This window comes from Phragmites australis, chromosome 9, assembly GCF_958298935.1.
Source record: "Phragmites australis chromosome 9, lpPhrAust1.1, whole genome shotgun sequence".
NCBI classification, from domain to species: domain Eukaryota; kingdom Viridiplantae; phylum Streptophyta; class Magnoliopsida; order Poales; family Poaceae; genus Phragmites; species Phragmites australis.
The window spans coordinates 4,470,345-4,476,475 of record NC_084929.1 but is presented as its reverse complement, the minus strand read 5'-3'; the positions used below and the strand labels follow the sequence as shown (position 1 = coordinate 4,476,475).

Here is a 6,131-nt window from a genome sequence, read left to right as displayed (position 1 = left end):
ATGCACAGTGCAACTAGAAAAATACCTCCACACGCCGACGGCGACGACGTGGAGGACCAGCATGGAAGGGGCCAACACGGACGCAACCGGGCGCGCTACGAAGGGGCCAACACGGACGCAATAGAGCAAGGAAGAATAAACAGCATGGAAGGGGCCAACACGGACGCAATAGAGCAGGTATCTATCTATACTTCTACCTGAGACTTGGTAGTGCAAGGAAGAATAAACAGTGTGTCAAAAAGCACTGCACTATTGTAATCAGTTCTCCAATGAGGAGAGTTTTGCAAGAATTTGCAACAGTCAAAAAATCACCTTATCGTACGTACTTCACATTTGGACATTGGTCGCAGACCTTAGACAATAACAAACACTCTCAGTATAGCGAAATCATAAATGGATTAGAAAATAAAACATGCACAGTGCAACTAGAAAAATACCTGCTCGGTCATCTGTTGATACATTATATTCCTGGACCAGTTTGTCGATGGTAAACTTCATTAATTCCTACAGTTGCATAGCCTCTTTCCTGGGGCTGGCTTTATGGTGTTTTTCTCTCTCCAAAGTCCAAACCAATCACGCACATGAAAATAGCAAAGTAAATTCTACATTTTTACGTATGCACGACACAGTACAGCACACTTAACAAATGACAGGCATAATATCTAGAAGGAACACTTTTGAAAGCATGGTTTTCTTGTCTCCCAGCTAGACAAACTGTGTTTTTTACATTTAAGGAACCACCCATGTACAAGTCCTCCAGTTCAACAAACACCTCATCACCTTTTATGATATGTTCTTCCTCCTCTTCAAAAAGAAGTTTGTGAAAAAAAACCAGCAAAGTGAATATTAAAAACTGAAAGATTAACGTGCAAATGTGGGATGGGTGGCTTGACAATAGAGGTGCATCTAGCTAAAGCTACTACGAGTGAACATATTGATCAGCAAAAAGGCATCCAACCAAGTTATATCTGGTCATGACTTCAAAAACGTCATTTTGGATTGTTGCAGTCCAACCATATAAACTTTGGCCATCGATATATTTCTATATTGAAATTAAAAATTTGAGAACAGTATACTTTTGCTATCTTTTAGCATACGTAACAAAAGAAACTAGTGATCACAGTTGTATTTGGAGTACTGTGTTGATGCCCATAACGACACGTTTTTACGACCCATGAGAGTATGTATATATGTAGTCATGGTGGATTAGACATGACGATGTTGCTTGTTAGGACAACGCTTCGAATCCATGAGTCCATATCAGGAAAGAATTACTTTTCCATAACCACAATTTTTCCATACATTGCTCCTGATCCATTGGAATGATGAACAGCTAAGTGATTCATTTATATATAACAGCGTCATTAAGGTGTGCTATCAGCCTATCACTGACACTGCAAAATCCTAATACATTTCCTGATTGGGTCATACTCTATGCAAAAATTCGGGCATGTTGGGGGGAAATTCCAACTTGAATGTGAAGTGCTGCTTTGCCATTTAACGCGTGTGAATGAAGTTAGTTTTGTATAGTCGAATGCATATGAACCAGGTTACTCCCTTTATTTGGAATTGAATTCCATCCTACACAATGAGCACCAGCTAGCCATGCTGACAATTTTCTGTATCATCTGTAAACTAAATGTCCATGTGATGCAATATCTCAGTTGGCATGCAAGGCAAGCATGTTTGCAGATATCTCAGTAGCAAACAGTGGCACATCACGAATTGTAGCCACCTTCTAGCTAACTCGTCAATGATTCTTTTTTTCTCTCGAATACGCAGGAGATCCACGTATTATTGCATTAAGAAGAAAAAATGCCAAAATAGCCAAGTTGACCCAGTTTATAAGGGAAACCAGGTCCGAAAACCTCACAACTGCATGGTTTGAAAAAATCGGCAAACAACCCCGACACGACGATATGACCTCAACCCAAAACAGACCTTTGTACCAAAAGGTACAACCCGACAGACAGACAGCTCCAACCCAAATCAACTCGCGCGCTAACCAGTCAGACAACCATGTCCCTCACAACTTGATCGGCGGAGCCCAGCTCCCACGCCACATCTCCATCACTCGGTCGGCGGAGCCCTGCTCCCACGCCACACCTCTCAGACACACAGGCCAGCAGCGCGTCGCTTCGGAGGAGCGTGCATCGGACCAAGCCGCTGTCGTGAAGCGCCAATCCAGCAAGAAGAGCTATCACGGATCAGGGACGTAGGGGTAGAACCTACAGAAGAAGCTGGCGGGACAAACGAAGAGAGCAGGGGCTTCTCGAAGCGACGCCTTCGGGAAGGAAGGACATCAAAGCCACCATCACCTGTCCGGACATCCGAATAGGGTTTTCACCAGGAGAAGCAACAAGGGTGGAGGAGCCGCGAAAATGCCGCCTCCAAGGAGGAAATGGCGCCCGAAGGTGTCAACGACATTAGCACCAGCAAGTCGGGCAGAGCTTTTGCTCGCGACTCCTAACCCCAGAAACCTGCACAAAAGGCGGCACGGGCCAAGCGACCCTTACCGAGGCAAACGCTAGGCCCGAAGCGGACGCCAAAGCTCCAACCCCGCATACATGCACCCCCTCCACCACCCCGAAGAAGCCCCTAGGTTGTCGCAATTGGCCCAGCAAAGGAGGAAAGAAAACTGGCGCCAACCCAGATCGAGGGGTGACGGAAGGGGAGAAGCTGAGCGAGCGTGAAGCATCGGTGACGCCAGCCCGAACGCCGAGCACACAACCGACCCGGCAAAGAAGGGACTGGAACCGTCGTAGACGAGCAGGATGGGGCAGCAGCAAGTGCCAGCAGAACATCATGGCGCAACCAAGAGGGAGGGGACCAAGGCCCTGGCAACAGCGGGAACCAGTTCCTGACAGCAGCGCAGGTGACTGACCCGAGCGGCAGGACTTCCGAGCAGCGCAAGGACGTGCTGTCACCACCGCGCCACCCACACTGAGTAGCAGCAGCACGCGGTGCCAAGGCCGCAAGAAGCAGCAGCATGGAGTGCGGAGGCAGCACGACAAGCACCGATGCAGCACGCAGAGCTGGCAAGGAGAGGAGCCGAAAAGGCGACAACACAACACCCCGCCAAGGCAACTAGACCCATAGCCGAGCAGCCGCCATGCGCACGACGAAGAAGTAGGCGTCCACACGCGCACGCACGAGGGCGGAGGCGACCCGCGCCAGCACCTCCACACGCCGACGGCGACGACGTGGAGGACCAGCATGGAAGGGGCCAACACGGACGCAACCGGGCGCGCTACGACCGCGTGTCCTCCACCCACCGCGCCGCGATGGCGACCCACGGGAGCTCGGCCATGGGACGGGAGCCAGCAGAGGCAAGCCCCCAACAGCCGGATCCGGCCCGCCACGGGACGAGAGCACGGCCACGGGACGGATCCATCGATGCCACGCCAGATCCGTCAACAACCAACGCCGCTGACGACGATCCACTGGAGGAAGGGAAGGAAAAGAGGAGGGGGAGGCGGAAAGGGGTGAGGCACTGGCAGCCTCTTGGTGCCGTCGCCGGCCACCACCACCTACGACGCCGTCCATGCAGCGGCCGCACACGGTCGGGAAGGGAGGGGTCTCCTAGCGGCGACTGCGGTGGCGCCCCCGTGTCGCCTCTCAGGAGACGACGCGGGGGGAGGGGCTCAATGATTCTATGTTTGCAGATCTTTCATTCGCATTCTCTCATGGCATTTCGTGAACGGAATGCATGACATTATAGATGAAAACTTAGTTTTCAAGGGAGGTGCTGCTATTTTTTTTTTAAAAAAAAGGTTTGGCAGGCTTGTAAGTTTGGTAGCATTTCAGGTTTGTGGTGATCCCGGGGTGTTACAGTTGTTATCAAAGCTTATGCTTTAGATCGTAGGTAATTAAATGTTTAACCTAACACACTTGCACATGTAGGATATGTATGGGTTGCGTCTCAGTACATGCACTTGTTTGTCTTTGCTCATATTTTTTATTTGTTTTATATAAGTATTATTAAAGTTTCTTAATTGGTTCTTTATATCATTATATGTATACCAGTTTTTAGGGAAGGTGCTACCGATTTTCTGTACTACTTAAAACGTTTGCAATGCATCTTTCGTCTGCCCCAGTCGGACAATCGCCCGCACCTCGCCCGTCCGATCAGTTCCACGCGCCCGTGCTCCTCATCGCCCGTCCAACAGCTCCCGCCCGGCAATCACGCTCCGCCCTTCCCCACCACGCCCGTCGCGCCTCCTCATCGCGCGTCCAGCAGATCCCGCCCGGAAATCACGCGTCGCCCTTCCCCACCACGCCTGTCGCGCCTCCTCATCGCCCGTCCACCGCCGCCACTCCACGCCCCCTTCCCCCACGCTCCCATCCCACCTCAATGCCGCACCGCTCCAAGCTAGCTGCCGTGGCTGCCCGTCGTCCGCCACAATCGAGCGTTGACGTTGCGCCCCTCATCATTCCGACGCCCCTCCTTCACGACGGTGACCTCCCCCTCCTTTCTCATGTGAGCGATTCTCCGAGGGACATGTTCACCGGACTCTCTCCGCCCGAAGATATTCGTGCCGCTGTCAGGTCTCCACGCCGCCCCACATCGCCGGACTCGACTCCGCCCGAAGCAGCCGAACCAGCCGGGATCCCTTGCTTTCGCTGCCGCTTCCTAATTCCTCCCCTAAGCTGTTGCTAGGATCCCGTCCCTTTACCACAGCCGTCGCCATCTCGACTCTCACCTGCCCACAGGCCGGGTGGCGTCCTGTCCAGGTGTAGCAACGCCGTCACCCAGAAGATCTCTGGCACCACCAAACTCCAGCTCAGGAGGTTCCTCCTAATAGCGGTGAGCTATTCTTACTTTGCTTGGTTGCTCGATTCTTGCCCGTGCTATCTTTGTTCATTCCATTTCAGTCCGGCTTAGGCTTTTTCAGGACCTTCGGTTAACCCCAATCCACACAATTCTAACCGTAATTGGCTCATGTATGTCAGTCATAGTCTCCACTTGCAAGACAAATAGAATCTGGGATAGGCAGACAACCCTGATGAGCACATCGAGACCTGCCATGCAGCATGCTTGCATACTGATTGCACTCAAATTGTCTAGATGATTTTTTTTTTTACGAATTGCCTTTGTTTGGTCTGATGCCTTTTGAGGTTGCATACTGATTTTTTGATGAAGTTGCATCAAATCTTGATAAAGCAGTATGTTCAGTATGTTCAGAGATAACTGAATTTTTGGAGTACAAACTACAAAATGGAAACAAATTCAATGTCAAAAGGCATTGGCCGATCAACCTTGGATAGTCACTGAACATCACCAATGTTGTGTCCTCGAAGCATTGGGACCTCTGAACATCACCAATGTTCGTTATAATTGCAATGTGTGTTTTAAGTAGTACAGAACTTTAATTGACAATTGTATAACAGTACCTATTCGATTCATCTAAAATGTCTTCATTTTTCTCTCAGAACCTAACAAGTAATTGAGAAACCGTCCATTTTACATTCCTTTGGATGACATATCATCTTATGTACTTATGTGCACATATCCTGTTTTTGTCACAAAACAATAATATCGATTGGAATTTTTGTGGTTGTTCAAGTCAGTGCTGTTGTCCAACTTTGATCAGAGTTGTTTTTATCACCTATTCGTTATAATTTTATCAGCTTTCACAATGCTATAAGCTAAAAACTTATGGCACTAGATTAAAAAAACTCACTTCGGGTAGCTCAGCCCCCATATTTTACATAGATATTTTCTTTTTCAGCACCAAGGCTTCCGTAAATAAACAAGTAATAGAGTATACATTCCAAATTACTTCTTGCAGTTAGGTTTGTGACGAGAATCACTGCTGACCACAATTCCAAAAGCAAAAAATTATTCAGAACATCCTAAGGAAGTAAAGAGCTATCATTGGTTTACATTTTGTAAGATATTGTATGTGCAATTGGTCATATCTGTTTAGTATTTTCTTACTTCACAACCATTTAAAACAAGTATCATTACACTTGTATTTTTGTTGTTGTTGATTTCCTTTATATCTGTTTAGTATTTTCTTATTTTTTACGGGTTGTTTGCACCACTGACTGTCATAATTTGACTGTATTGCAATTTAGTAGTCGCCAAATCTGATTATTCTGAAATATGCAAAATCTGATGACACAAG

General features: G+C 48.3%; 1 protein-coding gene across 4 annotated transcripts in view; it reads right to left on the bottom strand.

The window, feature by feature from the left end:
• Window positions 1-212: 212 nt before the first annotated feature.
• LOC133928480 (uncharacterized) overlaps window positions 213-6,131 on the bottom strand; it is a 31,251-nt gene continuing 25,332 nt past the window's right edge. For 2 of the 4 annotated variants that reach the window (XR_009911452.1, XR_009911451.1), the window contains exons 11-12: window positions 438-555; window positions 213-352 (exon numbers count right to left, since the gene is read on the bottom strand). The gene's annotated coding sequence lies outside the window, so the exon portion shown is untranslated. Of the gene's footprint in view, window positions 353-437; window positions 805-6,131 lie in introns of all 4 variants that reach the window. The other 2 variants (XR_009911450.1, XR_009911453.1) reach the window with 1 other exon arrangement.